Source organism: Phyllobates terribilis, unplaced genomic scaffold (assembly GCF_046119375.1).
Source record: "Phyllobates terribilis strain yellow unplaced genomic scaffold, ASM4611937v1 Scaffold_218__1_contigs__length_3293367, whole genome shotgun sequence".
Lineage (NCBI taxonomy): Eukaryota > Metazoa > Chordata > Amphibia > Anura > Dendrobatidae > Phyllobates > Phyllobates terribilis.
In genome coordinates this window covers 3193796-3212977 of record NW_027362978.1, presented here as the reverse complement: position 1 = coordinate 3212977, position 19182 = coordinate 3193796, and positions in this window count along the sequence as shown.

Below are 19182 nucleotides of genomic sequence, written 5' to 3'. Positions count from 1 at the left end.
ATAAACCGGAAGAGGAGTCCTTCCGCCAGCTAAAGTTGGCCCTCACTGGGGATGAGATCCTGGCCTACCCTGATTATGGCCAGCCTTTCATTCTCCACACAGATGCCAGTAATGTGGGACTGGGAGCCGTACTGTCCCAAAACCAACAGGGCAGAGAACGGGTGATCACATACGCCAGCCGGAAGCTGAGGCCCACCGAGAGGAACCCGGAGAATTACAGCTCCTTCAAGCTAGAATTCTTGGCGGTGGTGTGGGCCGTGACGGAACGCTTCAAGCATTACCTGGCCTCTGCAAAGTTCACCGTGTACACGGACAACAACCCGTTGACACACCTGGACAATGCTGGGTGCCCCGGAACAGCGGTGGATGGCCCGTCTCTCCAACTATGACTTCGTGATCAAGTACCGGGCAGGCAAAACCAACGCCAACGCAGACGCCCTATCAAGAATGCCTCACTTACCTGAAGGTGACGAAGACCCAGAAGAGCTGGAAGAGGTAGAACTCCCCGCGTTTCACCGGTATGGAGCCGCTCAACACTCTCACCGCGTGAAGGAGGAGGATCTAACAACTGTGATGATGAATCCCCTACCTCACCACAGCTGGGCCGAGACCCAAGATAGTGACCCTGCAGTCCGCCTGGTGAAAGATCTGCTGACCCGGGAAGACGCCCGCCTAGATCCAGATGCCCCAGAGGAAGCAAAGCAGCTATGGAAGGAGAAGAGCAAGCTGTTACTCTACGAAGGCAAGTTGTGCAGAAGGATTGTTAACCACCGGACGCACGAGCTGACCTGGCAAGTCGTGGTCCCAAGGCGAGATGCAGCTATGGTCCTGGGGGCTTACTTACCATGACAGAGCGGGACACTTCGGCTGGAAGAAACTGGAGTTCCTGCTAAGAGGAAGATTCTTTTGGGTCGGCATGAGAGGAGCTGTAGAAAAATGGTGCAGAGACTGTGGCCCTTGTCACCTAAGGAGGAAGGACCGTACCAGCCAGAAGACACCCTTGAGGCCCATCGTCACCACGCAGCCTCTTGAGCTGGTAGCTCTGGACCACGTCAAATTGGCTCCAAGCCGGTCTGGATACATCTATGCCCTGACAATCGTGGACCACTATTCCCGTTTTCTAGTGGTGGTCCCGGTAAAGGACTTGACAGCCCAAACAGCGGCCCGAGCCTTCCAGCAATACTTCTGCCGTCCACACGGGTATCCGGAACAGGTCCTGACAGACCAGGGTCCAGCGTTTGAAGCTGAAATCTTCCAGGAGTTCTGCAACCTCTATGGCTGTAAGAAGATTCGGACAACGCCTTACCACCCCCAAACCAACGGGATGTGTGAGAAGATGAACAATATAGTCATTGATCTCCTGAAGACGTTGCCCCTGGAGGAACGCAGCCTGTAGCCAGAAAAACTGCCGGACCTGGTAGACATGTACAACAATATCCCGGTGAATGCTACAAACTGCACCCCGGCTTACCTGATGCGAGCTAGACCAGGTAAGCTGCCCGTAGACCTGGAGATGGGAGTCCTAATACCTGAGGACACCTCCCTGGATGCAGACTGGGATACGGAAAGGCAACTGCAGTACAAGAAGGTACAGGAACGTGTGGAGAAGAGCCTGGCCCAGGTGAGAGAGAAGCAAGAAAGACTCTTCAATCAACACGCCCCTGCTGGTCCCCTAGAACCTGGTGAGCAAGTCCTGAAGCGGAAGAGAAGGCTACATAAATTGGACGACCAGTGGGAAAGGGAACCCTACACCGTACTGCAGTCTGACCACGACAACCCAAAGGTGTGCGTAATCACCAAGGACGGAGGAGAAACCACTAGTGTCGTTTCCAGAGACCACCTCAAAAGGTGCCCCGAGCAACTCCGTAGTGCAGAAGAGGATCAGAGTGACCTTGAACCCGCAGAGGACAAGGAAGAAATGATCAGCACCGTTCTCGGAGAGTTCCCTCAGTCCTGGACTCGCATAAATGATGCTATAGTGGTACCCGTCCTGCATTTCCTGCAACCTGCACAGCAACAACCAACACCAGAGCCGGAAGGTGAAGAGGAGCAAGCGGTTCCAGAGGCAGAAGAGCCTGTACCAGCAGCCCAGGAGAGTCAACCCTCTGCTGACAGTGAGCCTGCCATGCCTTGCGTTAAGCCAAAGGACCCGCAGACAGCTGCCTGCCCTACCTGTACACCCAGCTGGTAGCTGTACCCCTAACGCTAGTGGGGAAAGCCAGGTTAGTCCACCACCAGACAGTGGGTTAAGGAGGTCAACCAGGAGCACAAAGGGACAGATACCCGCTCACTGGAGAATATAGAGTGTACTAAAATTGTAAATAACCCTGTTGCCAAATGTTGAATCGTTTGCAAAGTTACCTGCATGTTTATTAATAGTGTGTTTCAGTTTCTTGCAGCTACCGTAAGGACTCACAGGTTATGGACTTTTTTATAACCGGGACCTTGTATGGACTGCGTTCGGAGCTTAACCCAGGAATGAACTAAGACTGTGAAGGACTTGGGGTAGGACAGACCCCCACCTGGTTAAGGCTCCCCTTTGTATTGGTGATATGGACACCCGGTCACAGACCACACTGTGACCTAAAGAACTCAATTTGTGCGTCGTCTGTCTATTAATGTTTTATTGTTGTGCATATTGTCTTTGTTTATTGTTTAGTCCCGGAGTACTAAATTTCACTAGGGGGGAATGTGTCACCCTACCTGGATGCCACAAGTGTAATTAAAGCTGTGTCTGAGAGCAAGGGGGAGGTTCTCTGGTCAGGGGAACATTAGCATGCAATGCCTCCTGTCTCAGGCCAGTAGGGGGAGCTGGCTGCCCCTATAAAAGCTGGTGCTGAGGGCAGGGTTAGGGAGAACTGGATTGCCTGTCTCAGCTCTGAGACGTGTCCCAGAGTGGAGCAGGGACAGAAAGTTGATTGCACCTAAGAGGAAGTGTGGCAGGAGGAGAGCCACAAGCCAGAGACAAGAGGCGAAGAGAGCCTGTCTTGGCAGAGAAAAGACTTAACTTTACCAGACTTTGGTGTCTGAGGCTGGAAGGATTCCACATCCCCCAGCAGAGAACCAGTTTGCAAGGGACTGTACTTTCCTTGGCCTAAGAAGCCTGGAGGTCCTGCCACAACCGAAGGGACCAGTAAAGCCGTACAAGGCTGGGAGCAGAAAGGAACCCACGTTGCAGGCCATACAGGCGAGAATACATGGAAAGCTCGGAAACGTGGGCTGTTACCCTATCAGGAGGAGATAGCCAGAAGGAGCGTAGAAAGCACGGTAGGCCTACACCCTCACCCTGACCAGGGCCAATTTCCCCGTTGCTCTCAGACATCCAGGTCCCCTCCTAGCTGGGACTGTTTATGGGTCAGTTTACCTGTTTCAGTAAAGACCCTGGACTGCAACCTGTTGTCTGTGTGCTCCTTGCTCCTCCAGCACTATCAGCACTGAGACTCTCACTACCATCACTCCCACCATCCACTACACTGCCCTGGGGCCGCACTCTTCCCGTGGGGAGTCACACTACCCTAGCTGCACACCTCATCAGCCCCAGCGGTCTGCATGCAGCGGCGGTTCCTAATAACCGCAATCCACGGGTGGCGTAGTCGGACATTATCAATAACACATAACGGACTACCACTGGCCTGACCACCCTGAGCCACGGAACCGGGTTGCCACTACTAATCCCATCGTTTCCCTAATTGCCCGGATCCGAGTGCCACACGGCCCAGGGGGCGAGTCAATTATAGCACATAACTGACTAATGCCTTTCAGTTAAGGTCTCTGTGGTTGAAGGGGCAGCACAAGGGAGTTTAGTTGTGCAACATTACAAACCTTTCTAACAGCTCTCCTCCTCTTATGGCACTCTCACCTCTGCTGTACTGCGCCTATCCCATACTGCCTGTCCAGAAATGAGAGCACAGTGTCAGTATCACACTTAGATGCGTTGTGCTCAACATGTACTCATTCTGCAGTGAGATTAGAGCAGACTGTCCTGCTTCTGCTCACACTGCTCCTGTGTGAGGTGTAATAACAGCCTAATATCACTGCAGAGAGAATACAAGTGAGCACAGAAGACATAAGTGTGATACTGGCACACTCCATAATCAGGAGAGTCAATAAAAGGGTTTGTAATGTGACACAGAGAAACTCAGCTGTGCGGCTCCTTCCTTCTCTAAGAGCTGTTACCTCTGCTTTCTAATCATGCAGAAGGTTAGACCAGGAGATCAGGACTCTCCATCATTATACATCTTAGGCTAGGTTCCCACGATGAACTTTTGGTGAGTTTTTGATGTTGCAGAATTTCTGCACCCATTAAGATAGGTTACTTGCATTATTTCTAAAATATGCAGCGTAAAAACTCACTAAAAACTCATTGTGAGAACGTAGCTTTATACCCTAAGAAACCTGCTTTGAGCTATGGTGGGGGCGTGTTCTTCTTTTCTTTGAGTGTTGCTGCTTGCTTATGATTGGTCAGCATCATACAGGAGAAATCTGCAGCATACTTAAGGATTTCTCACAAGCCTCATTCGGGTAAATGCAAAAAGGTAAATAAAATTACCAAAATTTCCACAAAAAAGTGTAGATATACCTACAGCGTATTCACACCCAGACTATAAGATTATGGCCTGTCTCTGGGTAGTTGTTTTTTTACACAGTAGTCAGAACCTACAAAATTGTGGTGCCGTGCATTACATGAGCTATACTAAGGGAGTGCCTGTCACCATAGAGCTAATATGTAGTGTTGAGCCACCCCCGTAGTGTTCGAGTTCGGTTCGGTTCGTCGAACACCCGTGTGTTCGCCGAACTGTTCGTCGAACTGTTCGTCGAACACCTTCGAACACCGTTAAAACCAATGGCAGGCAAACAAAAACACATAGAAACACATAGAAAACACCTTCAAAGGTGTCCAAAAGCTGACAAACGGCTCAGAAGACATAACTAACACATGGAAAAGTGACAAGTACATATAGTCATGCGAAAAGAAAAGAGGTGGAGGAGTAAAAGGAGGGGGAGACACAGATATAGGCATGTCATGCCCTTCTAAAATCCAAAAAGTGAGAAGCCGACACGGCCAGTCCGCTCCTGCCCGTGCCACCTCCGTGTCGCCAGGTTTGTGCCAGAGCCGCGGTGAACCCTGATGGCCAGCCCCCCTCTCCCAATACTGGTGCCTGTCCGCTGGTGGGTCGAGCGAGCCCCCCTGTGGTGGAGGCAGCTCTAAGCTTTTTAATTTAAATTGTCTCTCTAATTTGAATGAATACACTTTAAATCCATTTACAAGGATCTATTGGATTGCAAGTCTCATGCCAGCAGCCGCGTAATTCCAGCTCCAGTAGCGTCCACTAAAGCTGCTGCAGTTAAAAAGCTTTTATAAGGATCGAGCTCGGCTGTCCACCGCAAGGCATCCTACTGCCAGTCCCAGCCCCTATGCCTTGGGGTGCCTCCTGATGCTCTTCACTAAGTATCCCATGGTCCCGAAGCATTTCCTTTGAAAAGATTAAGTGTCTAAACTACAGGTGGTGTAGCTTGCTTAACAGCTGGGATAATCCGCTGACTAGCAGACACTGCTACTAGGCACAAAGTATTTCCTGGGCTAGATGCAGTTAAAAATTTGTAATTAGATACTCTCGTTGGATTCTGAGAAAGCATTCCATAGAGTCTCCTGGCACGCCATATATGATTCTCTTAAAAAGCTTGGGGTAGGGGTCTAGGGGACCCTTTTATAGCCAAAATCACGGCCCTGTATCACAATACGTCACCTAGGCTGAAGATAAATGGAACTGTAGCACCCTGAGGGCTCGGTTGCTACAGACGTATTGCACCTCACCCAGAGGTGTGATATCTCACTCTCAGGTAAGGATGGAGTGTGGTTCAGGACCCGACACCTGCATGCATTACACCACATTGCCGTGGGGCAGGGCGACCAATATGCCCCTGAGATGGGCACGACAGTCCCTGTCCCTGGCTGGAGTGGGGGGAGGGAACACTGAGGAAGGGGAACCCTGTAGTGCAGGAGCAGGGAGGAAGCAGTTCCTGGGTGCATTGAGAAGGGAGTATAAAAGGTGGGCACCATCTTAGTTCAGTGCAGAGAAGTCTGAGCAGAAGTGGCAGGGAGCAGGGGCTCTGCATGAGCTCTGCTCCGGAGGCGGGCCTAGTAACAGAGGCCCAGGCCTGGAAGAGGGAGAAGGAAGGAAGAGGAGCGGAGAAGGCTCCAGGAACGAGGAATGAAGGGATCCCAGGGGTGCGGACGGGCGAGTCGCCACCGCACGCCCGAATCCACCTGCGTGGAGGGGTCAGGCCAAAGGGGGAGACCGGTCCCCGAACTAGTGGAGGCAGGAACCGACCCTCAGCTAGAAACCGGAGGCTCTGACATTTTATGTGGCGCAGCCCCTCGCTACACCCGCTAGGAAGGCACCACATAGGGTCAGGGAAACTGGCGCCAAGTTTACCAAGAGGAGGCCCGAGGCAGCCGGACAGAAGTGTTGGTAAGAAAGGCCAGACAAAGGACACACAAAGGGGGTCCTGTGAAGTGCTCCAAAGTTATCTGGGAGTTGTCTGAGCCCCTCACCTGGTGAGCACAGTACGACGTGGGCAGCCGTTACCTGCAGACGTGGTCTGGATAATAAGAACTGTGAGTAAAGGCCCTGAACTGCATCACTGACTCCGTGTCGTTACTGCTGCTGCCCTGCACCATCACCCCCATCCCCCGCATACACTGCCCTGAGGCTATACTCCTCCCGTGGGGAGTTATGCTACGCTCTGCTGCACCCACAACACCAGCCTCAGCGGTCTGCCCAGTAGCGGCGGTTCACTCTGACCGCAATCCACGGGTGGCGTAGTCGGACATTTAAACATCAAAACCACATAAATAGTTCCGCCACTTGTTTGACCGCCCTGAGCCACGGAACCGGGTCGCCGCCACGAAGACTACAACCACCAGCATCCACCAAAAAGGGTCCGGCTCCGGGTGTCCCAAGGCCCAGGGGGTGCGTCAGAACATTTTCATCACCTTTCACAATCACCAATGGGACAAGGCAGGGATGTCCTCTGTCCCCTCTCTTATACATCCTAGTGACGGAGCACCTGCTCTCATCAATTCGCCATAACCCCAATATTAGGTGGATTGAGGTGGGAGGCACCGAGTACAAGTGCTCTCTATTTGCTGATGATGTCCTAGAATATATATCTCAATCACATATATCCATCCATGCTGTTATGGCTGAAATAGATCACTTTGTTACATGGTAAAATTTTAAAATCAATGCAGCGAAGTCTGAGGCCCTCGATGTCTCCCTCCCCAAATCCATATAGGATTCCATCCAGTCCAACTTTCCCTTTGCCTGGCCCTCACAGGGTATCAAATACTTAGGAATTCCTATTCATAGAGACCTCTCCCATCTATGTTATCTTAATTTTGGGCCCTTTATTGAACAACTCCATACAGACCACGGTTGGCAAGTTAGAACTGTAAGATTCACTACGTGAACCACTGGTGTTTTGTGGAAAAGCACATGTACACTGCGTTCCAAATTATTATGCAAAAAGTGTTTAGGAGTGATAAGGGAAGAATTTGTTTGTTTGTCAGTTAAACTCATTGATGGTGATGTGTGTCAGGGCTCTTTATATCACTGTAAGCAATTGCAGACACCTGTGCTAATTAGTTTGGCAGGTGTGTCCAATGAAAGGCAAGACTACTTAAGAAGGCTCTCTCACATTATTAAGCAGCCTACATTTTCTGCCAAAATGGGAAAGAAAAAGGATGTGTCGGCTGCTGAGAAGCAACAAATTGTGGAGTGTTTAGGTCAAGGCATGACTACAATCAACATTGTGCGATGATCAGGATGAAGTGTCTTGGCAATCAAGAAGTATGTAGCTGATTCACAGTACACACGTGTGCGTGCTGATAAGGGCAAATTGAGGACTCTTTCCTACAGGCAATTACGTCAGGTTGAAAGAGCAGCGGCAAAAAAGCCTTGTCATAGCAGCAGACAAGTTTTTGAAGCTGCTTGTGCCTCCAACGTCCCCCGAACAACAAGATGCAGGGTCCTTCAGAGGTTTGCAGCTGTGCATACGCCATCCTGTCGACCTCCTCTATCCACTTCACACAAGCAGAAACGGCTCCAGTGGGCCAAACATTACATGAAGACTGATTTCAAAACTGTTTTGTTCACGGACGAGTACCGTGCAGCGCTCGATGGTCCAGATGGATGGAGTGGAGGATGGCTGGTTGATGGACACCCCACGCAAACACGGCTACAGCGCCAACAAGGAGGAGGTGGAGTAATGTTTTGGGCTGGAATCATGGGGAGAGAGATTGTCGGCCCCTTTAGGATCCCTGAAGGCGCTAAAGATGAACTCCATAATGTATGTGGATTTTCTCAAACAGCACTTCCTGCCATGGTTCAAGAAGAAGAACCGTGTATTTCACAGCAAGATCATTTTTCTGCATGATAATGCACCATCTCATGCTGCACATAAAACATCTGCATCTCTGGCTGATATGGGCATAAAAGGGGACAAACTTATGGTGTGACCCCCATGCTCCCCTGACCTCTACCCCATTCAGAACCTTTGGAGCATCATTAAAAGGAGTGTCTATGATGGCGGGAGGCAGTTCACATCTAAGCAACAGCTCTGGGAGGGTATTCTGTCCTCATGCAAAACAATTGAAGCAGAAACCATCCAAAACCTGACAAATTCAATGGACGAGAGAGTTCAGAAGCTCCTTTCGAACAAGGGGTCCTATGTGAAAATGTAACATCACCTAGAATAAAGTTTTGAGTTGAAAACTGTTTGATTTCAGTTTCTAACAACCTGCTAATGCTTATAATTTCAAAAATGACCATTTTTTGGTCTTTATTAAAATGAAAAGGTTGATCGAAAAGTTTGGGGGATCTAAGAGTGTGGCAACCCAGTAGTCATGATTACTTCGAATTCTGACAATATGAGGGTCATGCTGCAGGTAGTGCAGCAAGAAGGCACTTATGTGTCTTGCGCATCTCGGAGCCCCAAAATTATTTTCCGGGCTAGATGCAGCTAAAAATTATTTTTAATTTTAAATCTGGTGAAGCTTTAGTATAGATGGCCTAATAGGATCAGTGCTGCACACTGCTACAAAGCCCAAATTATTTTCCAGTCAAGATACAGATAAACATGATTAGTAATTTGAAAGCTTAAAACGGTTGGTAGGGTGATTTTAACCAATCATCAAGCTTTTACTCTCCCCAGGATGACACAGGGGTAGAAAAGTCGTTTCGGATCCATGATTTGTTCATCTTTATGAACGTGAGTCTGTCTACATTATCAGTGGAGAGCCGCGTGCGCTTATCTGTCAGCACACCACCAGCAGCGCTGAACACACGTTCAGACAGAACGCTGGCTGCGGGGCATGACAAGATCTCCAAGGCGTAAGTGGCTAGCTCTGGCCATTTATCCAGATTGGAAGCCCAAAAAGAGCAAGGGTCCAGTGACACAGTCGTGGCTTCAATGTTTACTTGGAGATACTCCTGTGCCATCGTCTCTAGGCGTTGACTATATGTCAGACTTCTTGTCTCCTGTGGCCTTGCAAAGGATGGGCTAAAAAAGTGGTGAAATGATTCCGCAAAATTGATGTTACCAGCAGATACTGTGGTTCTGTTACGGTTTGAGTGCTGAACACTTGACGGTCCCACGGTTGGCAAGTTGGAACTGTGAGATTCACTACGTGCACCACTGGTATTTTGTGGAAAAGCACATGTAAGATTCTGCAACAGTCTCTGCTGATACTCCTGCATATGTGCATCCCTTTCTATGGCAGGAATAATTTCTGCAAATTTACTTTTGTACCGGGGATCTATCAGTGTGGCAACCCAGTAGTCAGGATTATTTCTAATTCTCACAATTCGAGGGTCATGTAGCAGGTAGTGCAGCAAGAAGGCACTCATGTGTGTTGCGCATCCAGGAGCACCAAGTCCCTGTTGTGTTGGTGGCGAGGTAACAATCATGCTTCCTTCCTCTGTCCTCTCCCCCCAACCTCGCACAACAGAAATGTGATCAAGGTCTCCCTCATCTGATGAGTCTTCCATCAGTTCGTCCTCCACTTCTTCCTGGGCTCCTGCACCTTCCTCACTAATTTGGCTGCTACCATGCGCCCTGGTAAAACCATCTCCCCCACCCTCACATGCCTGCCGCCTTGGTGCTGCCGACCGTCTGGACCTTGCAGATGTTAGCCCTTCCGCATACAACTCCTCCTCCTCTACTTCCTCCACCTCCTCTTGTGCCACCACCTGACTCCGAATTCTGTTTAACATGTGCTCCAGCATGTAAATCACCGGAATAGTCATGCTGATAATGGCATCGTCAGCACTAAACATCTTCGTCGCCATTTCAAAACTGTGCAGAAGGGTGCATAGGTCCCTGATCTGAGACCACTCCTCCAGCCTGATTTGCCCCACCTCTGAATCTCGTTGGCCCAGGCTATACGTCAGAACGTATTGCACCAGGGCTTGTCGGTGCTGCCACAGTCGCTGCAACATGTGCAGAGTTGAATTCCACCGGGTAGGCACATCGCATTTTAGCCGGTGAAGTGGCAGGCCCAACGACTTCTGTAGAGATGTAAGTCGCTGAGCTGCAGGATGCGAACGGCGGAAGTGAGCACACAGCGACCGTGCCCTCTGCAGAAGGCCATCTAGTCTGGGATAGTGGGCTAAAAATTGCTGGACAACCAGGTTCAACACGTGAGCCATACAAGGCACGTGTGTGACATTGCCCCGGCGAAGGGCCGCACCCAGGTTTGCAGCCTTGTCGCACACGGCCTTCCCTGGTTTCAGGTCCAGTGGAGACAACCATTCATGAAATTGGTTCTCCAGAGCTGACCACAACTCCTCAGCTGTGTGGCTCACATTTCCCAGACATTTCAATGTAAAAACTGCCTGATGACGTTGAGCCCTACTGCCAGCATAGTAAGGAGGTGTGCAGGATCCCTTCTGCGCAGTTAGAAAGCTTGTGGCATGACCAGACAGGCTTTGGGTGCAGGTGGAAGACCGAGAGGAGGTTGAGGAGGCAGAAGCAGTGGAGGAACTTTGACATAAAGAGGATTGACGCACAACTCGTGGGGACGGCAAGACTTGGACAGCAGCCCCTTGTCCTGCTGTCACCATAGTTACCCAGTGCCCAGTCAGCGACATGTAACGCCCCTGTCCATGCCTACTCGTCCAAGTGTCTGTGGTGAAATGCACCCTGTCACACACAGAGTTTCTCAAAGAAGCGGTGATGTTGTGTGCGACATGCTGGTGGAGCGCAGGCACACCTTTCTTTGAGAAGTAGTGCCGACTGGGCATCTGGTACTGGGGCACTGCGACGGACAAAAGGTCTCGAAAATCCTCTGTGTCCACCAGGCGGAAAGGCAGCATTTCTGTAGCCAAGAGCTTGCAGATGGTGAAATTCAACCTCTTAGCTTTCTCATGGCTAGGAGGAAATGGTCTTTTACTTGTCCACATCTGAGGGACCGAGGGCTGGCTATTGTGCTTAGACGGGGTTGATAAGGGTGTCCCCGGCAAACTGCCGGTCTGTGAGGAAGATGCAGGCGGACATGTTAGGTTGCCTTGATCCAAAGGTGGTGCTATTGATGTCGGACAGCGCTCAACACCAGCTGGTGTTACCACCTCCAAAGAAAATGATGACCTGCCAATCACGCTGGCTGTTGCGGGTAAAGAGGTGGCAGGTCTGCGCCCCAAAACAGGTGTGACTGCTGTCCCCCCAGTCACAGAGGATGAAGAGGCCACGGATGCACAAGATATGGCAGACGGTGGTTGGCCCGGCCGGCTAGGCCGCATTGTAGCACACTGAGCTTCCCACTGCAACTTATGCTTCATGTCCATGTGCCGGTTCATGCATGAAGTACTCAAACTATGTATTTTTTGGCCTCTACTTAGCTTTTGCTGACAAATGTTACAGATAACACGAGTTGGGTCAACTTTATAGATCTGAAAAAATGCCCAGGCTATGCAAGGCTTAGCACCCATGCGACCTGAAGAGCCACCACGACTTGTGGTGAGAGGCAGAGTTGTGTTTGAGGATGCAGTTGTTGACGTGCTTCCAGTACTACGTCTCTGTCCAGGAAGGCGCAACCTGACCTCGTCGTCACTAGCATCTTCCTCCACCTCCTCTGCTGACCTCATCTCTTGGCTGACTGTGGGTTGACAGTAAGTGGGATCTCCAACCTCATCATCATCACCCTGTGCGTTATCACACCTGTCGTCCTCAGAGCCAACCTGTTCCTGCCCTGACAAAAAACTAAAGTTGTCGCTCCAATCAGGTATTTGAGTCTTATCATCGTCTTCCTCATTGTCTCCACCAACAGGAGTTACAGTTTGGGAATGAGGGTCTACATTATGGTCAGAACCTTCTGCGTCTGGTCCTGGATCCGACTCATAAAGATTCTGGGCATCAGTGCAGATCATTTCCTCGTCTGGATTCACAGAAGCGCTGGAGTCGACCTCTGATTCCCAGGCTATAGTATGAGTAAACAGCTCTGCAGACTCAACCATCTGTTCTACCTCATACTCAGACGGGCAGCTGGAGATTTGGGAGCTGTGAGGAAGCAAGTGCGATTGGGGTGACACCTTTGAGGACTGGAGTATTTGTGATGTTGAAGTTGATGTGGAGGAGAGCCCACTTAAAGGAGCACTTGATATCCGTTGAAGCACCTGCTGTTTTTGTGCCTCATCTGGAATTTGTAGCGATTGGCGTGGCCGTAAGAAAGGGATCTTATCACATTGTCCGCTAAAAGAAGTAGACATTTTAGTTTGGCTGGAAGATGGTCTTTCTTCTGCAGATGTTACTGTTGCTTTAACACCTACCCCACGGACACAACCTTTTTTCCCCTTCCCAACACACCTATTCCCCTTTCCATCAGCAGCAGGCCTTTTTCCACTCATTTTGGTGGTTAACTAATTCACAACTCTGGAGTTGTTTGCACAAAAAAACAATGGATGGTAACCGAGCAGAGCTGAGTGGCCAAACTGTGGTATTAGGCCAAAACTATTGGCTGGGTTAGATGGAGAAAAAAATTATATTCAATTTGCAACCTGATGGAGGTCAGTATAGATGGACTAATACAACAAGTCCCACACACAGCTAGAAGCCCAATATTTTTTCAGAGGTAGATGCAGAAAAAAATATATTCAGTTTGCAACCTGATGGAGGTCAGTATAGATGGACTAATACAACAAGTCCCACACACAGCTAGAAGCCCAAATATTTTTTCAGAGGTACTGTAGATGCAGATAAAAATTATTTTTCATTTGCAACCTGATGGAGGTCAGTATAGATGGACTAATAGAGAAAGTCCGACACACTGCTAGAAGGCCAAATATTTTTTCAGAGCTAGATGCAGAAAAAAATTATATTCAGTTTGCAACCTGATGGAGGTCAGTATAGATGGACTAATAGAACAAGTCCCACACACTGCTAGAAGGCCAAATATTTTTTCAGAGCTAGATGCAGAAAAAAATTATATTCAGTTTGCAACCTGATGAAGGTCAGTATAGATGGACTAACAGAGAAAGTCCCACACACTACTAGAAGGCCAAATATTTTTTCAGAGCTAGATGCATACAAAAAATTATTTTGAATTTGCAACCTGATGGAGGTCAGTATAGGTGGACTAATAGAACAAGTCCCACACACTGCTAGAAGGCCAAATATTTTTTCAGAGCTAGATGCAGAAAAAAATTATATTCAGTTTGCAACCTGATGGAGGTCTGAATAGATGGATTAATAGAACAAGACCCACACACAGCTAGAAGCCCAATATTTTTTCAGAGGTAGATGCAGAAAAAAATATATTCAGTTTGCAACCTGATGGAGGTCAGTATAGATGGACTAATACAACAAGTCCCACACACAGCTAGAAGCCCAATATTTTTTCAGAGGTTGATGCAGAAAAAAATATATTCAGTTTGCAACCTGATGGAGGTCAGTATAGATGGACTAATAGAATGATGCTATGCCCAAAAGATTTTACTTCACTAGGTGCAGTAAAAAAATTGGTATTCTATACACAGGTGGTATATCTTGCAACAGAGATAGGCTACTCCACTGACTAACACACTCTGCAATAGGCCAAAAAGGATTAGCTTTGCTAGATTCAGCCAAATGCTGTGAAAAAAACTTGCACAGCACTGGCACAGACCTGCCTGGCAAAAACTGATAGGAACTGATGTAACCTAGTCCTGAAAAGGACTCCAATTACAATTAGTCTTTACTCCCACAATCTATCTATTTAAGAGCACAGACCTCCCTGATAAAAGTCGTAGGAAATGCTGTAACCTAGTCCTTAAAAGGACTGCAATCACAACTATTCCCTACTCCCAAGCTATCTGTATATTTGTGCGAAAATTGGCTTGAAATTAACAAGGTATAGCGCACACAGCAACAGCGGTGCCGTCTAACACGCAGCTGCAGCAGTGAGAAAATGGTGGCGACGGGGAAAATGGCTTGGTCTTATAGGGCAAGGACATGTGACATACACTGCCAATGACACATGCCCTTGCTTGTTTGAAAAAAAGCACTTCGCTCCGTGTGTGCGCTGCTGATAGGCTGACAGATTGCACCTCCCCACTGCAAATGTGGGAAAGAGAAAAAAAAATGGAGATCTTCATTGTTCCTGCAGAGATCCATCCCCTGCCCCTCCCCCCACCCCGCTGTACACTGAAACTGCGTATTAACATTAATTTTCATCATTACTGAGAAAAAATCCAGTTATGATTTTGGTGCACGAACAGTTATCGAACATAACCTCGAACAGCCGAATTTTTCTCAAATTGTTCGTGTTCGCCGAACGGCTCGAACACCGCCCAAAACAGCTCGAATTTGAGATTGGCGAACAGTTCGAGTAGAACAACGCTCATCTCTACTAATATGTCCATATACCGACCAGCAGAAATTGTAAAAGAAGAACTATAGAAGGATAGACTATAGTGGATCATTCCGGATTGGTGCAACATAAGGAGCCAAAAGGATTCACACCGGTATTCCATGCTATGTGCTTCTTATAAAGTGAAATCTCTCCATAGACCGCCTCTGTGAAGACCACCCCCTTATCCAGATGATAGATTTTCAGTTCCACCATATATAATGCATACTGGCCATTTTTTTTTTTTTTTCAGAATATCACCAATTTTGGGTCGTCAGCTGTACCAGAAGAAATGCTTTAAACCAGTGCTGGCGAACCTATGGCACGCGTGCCAGAGGGGGCACGCAGAGCCCTCCTGGTGGGCACGCGCGCCATTGCCGCAGCGCTACTGGATCGGGCCCGTCGGGTGAGAACTCTGAGCCCGCCGAGTGCCGACACCAGCTTCGCTACTGCAACTAGATGTGCGTTCTCTCTGGGACGCACATCTAGCTGAAGTGTATTGCAACGCACGAACTTGCCAGGCCCGTGCGTGGCAATACACGCTGCCGGTCAATCAAAGGCCAGCATGACGTTGGCCGGCCAATCAGAGGCCTGCGACTTCTGGCCAATCAGAGACCAGCATGACGTTGGCCGGCCAATCAGAGTCTAGCGGCTTGCGGCCAATCAGAGGCCAGCATGACGTCGGACGGCCAATCAGAGGCCAGCGGCTGCCGGCCAATCAGAGGCCAGCATGACGTCGGCCGGCCAATCAGAGGCCAGCGGCCACTGGCCTCTGACTGGCCGGCAGCGTGTATTGCAGCGCAAGGGCCTGGCTAGTACGTGCGCTACAATACACTTCAGCTAGATGTGCCGACTACAGGAGAGGACGCTGCGGGGGAGAAGAAGGGAGGTGAGTAGAAGTGTTTATTATGTGTTTTTTTCTTTTTTTTTAATATGCGATGCACAGTGGCGCCAGCAGGCTGGGGGGGAGAGGGAGCATGCATGCATGGACTGGGGGAGGGCCAGCATATATACATGGACTGAGGGGGGGGTCATATATGCAAGGATTGCGGGAAGGGCCAGCATATATGCCAGGATTGAGGGAAGGGCCAGCATATATACCAGAATTGAGGGGAGGGCCAGCATATATACCAGGATTGAGGGGAGGGCCAGCATATATACCAGGATTGAGGGGAGGGACAGCATATATACCAGGATTGAGCGGAGGGCCAGCATATATACCAGGATTGAGGGGAGGGCCAGCAAATATACCAGGATTGAGGGGAGGGCCAGCATATATACCAGGATTGAGGGGAGGGCCAGCATATATACAAGGATTGAGGGGAGGGCCAGCATATATACCAGGATTGAGGGGAGGGCCAGCATATATACCAAGATTGAGGGGAGGGCCAGCATATATACCAGGATTGAGGGGAGGGTCAGCATATATACCAGGATTGAGGGGAGGGCCAGCATATATAACAGGATTGAGGGGAGGGTCAGTATATATACCAGGATTGAGGGGAGGGCCAGCATATATACCAGGATTGAGGGGAGGGCCAGCATATATACCAGGATTGAGGGGAGGGCCAGCATATATACCAGAATTGAGGGGAGGGCCAGCATATATACCAGGATTGAGGGGAGGGCCAGCATATATACCAGGATTGAGGGGGGGGGTAGCATATATACCAGGATTGAGGGGGGGTAGCATATATACCAGGATTGAGGGGAGGGCCAGCATATATATCAGGATTGAGGGGAGGGCCAGCATATATACCAAGATTGAAGGGAGGGCCAACAAATATACCATGATTAAGGGGAGGGCCAGCATATATACCAGGATTGAGGGGAGGGCCAGCATATATACCAGGATTGAGGGTAGGGCCAGCATATAAACCAGGATTGAGGGGAGGGCCAGCATATATACCAGGATTGAGGGGAGGGCCAGCATATATACCAGGATTGAGGGGAGGGCCAGCAAATATACCAGGATTGAGGGGAGGGCCAGCATATATACCAGGATTGAGGAGAGGGCCAGCATATATACCAGGATTGAGGGGAGGGCCAGCATACATACCATGATTGATGGGAGGGCCAGCATATATACCAGGATTGAGGGGAGGGCCAGCATATATACCTGGATTGAGGGGAGAGCCAGCATATATACCAGGATTGAAGGGAGGGCCAGCATATATACCAGGATTGAGGGGATGCCAGCATATATACCAGGATTGAAGGGAGGGCCAGCATATATACCAGGATTGAGGGGAAGGGCCAGCATATATACCTGGATTGAGGGGAGGGCCAGCATATATACCAGGATTGAAGGGAGGGCCAGCATATATACCAGGATTGAGGGGAGGCCAGCATATATACCAGGATTGAAGGGAGGGCCAGCATATATTCCAGGATTGAGGAGAGGGCCAGCATATATACCAGGATTGAGGGGAGGGCCAGCATATATACCAGGATTGAAGGGAGGGCCAGCATATATACCAGGATTGAGGGGAGGGCCAGCATATATACCAGGATTGAAGGGAGGGCCAGCATATATTCCAGGATTGAGGGGAGGGTCAGCATATATACCAGGATTGAGGGGAGGGCCAGCATATATACCAGGATTGAGGGGAGGGCCAGCATATATACCAGGATTGAGGGGAGGGCCAGCATATATACCAGGATTGAGGGAAGGGCCAGCATATATACCAGGATTGAGGGGAGGGCCAGCATATATACCAGGATTGAAGGGAGGGCCAGCATATATACCAGGATTGAGGGGAAGGGCCAGCATATATACCAGGATTGAGGGGAGGGCCAGCATATATACCAGGATTGAGGGGAGGGCCAGCATATATACCAGGATTGAAGGGAAGGCCAGCATATATACCAGGATTGAGGGGAGGGCCAGCATATATACCAGAATTGAGGGGAGGGCCAGCATATATACCAGGATTGAGGGGAGGGCCAGCATATATACCAGGATTGAAGGGAGGGCTAGCGTATATACCAGGATTGAGGGGAGGGCCAGCATATATACCAGGATTGAAGGGAGGGCCAGCATATATTCCAGGATTGAGGAGAGGGCCAGCATATATACCAGGATTGAGGGGAGGGCCAGCATATATACCAGGATTGAAGGGAGGGCCAGCATATATACCAGGATTGAGGGGAAGGCCAGCATATATACCAGGATTGAAGGGAGGGCCAGCATATATTCCAGGATTGAGGAGATGGCCAGCATATATACCAGGATTGAGGGGAGGGCCAGCATATATACCAGGACTGAGGGGAGGGCCAGCATATATACCAGGATTGAGGGGAGGGCCAGCATATATACCAGTATTGAGGGAAGGGCCAGCATATATACCAGGATTGAGGAGAGGGCCAGCATATATACCAGGATTGAGGGAAGGGCCAGCATATATACCAGGATTGAAGGGAGGGCCAGCATATATACCAGGATTGAGGGGAGGGCCAGCATATATACCAGGATTGAGGGGAGGGCCAGCATATATACCAGGATTGAGGGGAGGGCCAGCATATATACCAGGATTGAAGGGAGGGCTAGCGTATATACCAGGATTGAGGGGAGGGCCAGCATATATACCAGGATTGAAGGGAGGGCCAGCATATATACCAGGATTGAGGGGAGGGCCAGCATATATACCAGGATTGAAGGGAGGGCCAGCATATATTCCAGGATTGAGGGGAGGGCCAGCATATATACCAGGATTGAGGGGAGGGCCAGCATATATACCAGGACTGAGGGGAGGGCCAGCATATATACCAGGATTGAGGGGAGGGCCAGCATATATACCAGGATTGAGGGAAGGGCCAGCATATATACCAGGATTGAGGGGAGGGCCAGCATATATACCAGGATGTGGGTGAGCACATTCTTTATTTCTGCAGTCTCTTACCCCTGCTCCTCTCTGTGGCTGCTCTATGCTGCCCTCGCCTGCTCTTTGTATCAGTTGTTTGTATCAGTAAAACCTCAATCTTTAGGTTAAATTGCAGTGTTGACACTTGGTGATAAATAAGTGGGTTTTGAATTGTAGTTTGGGCACTCGGTCTCTAAAAGATTCGCCATCACTGCTTTAAACCAATCAATGTGCAAATATCAACATTTTTGAGAAAATACAATACATTTGATCAGATGTCAAAAAATATTCCATAAAAAATAAATTGTGATCAGAAATCATAAAGAAAAATTATCTCTATAATACCATTTTTACCAAAAATACATTGTAAAAAAAAAGAAGTGTAATTTTCTACAGTACAATATTTATTTCTATTTTTCTCAAAAGAATTTTCAT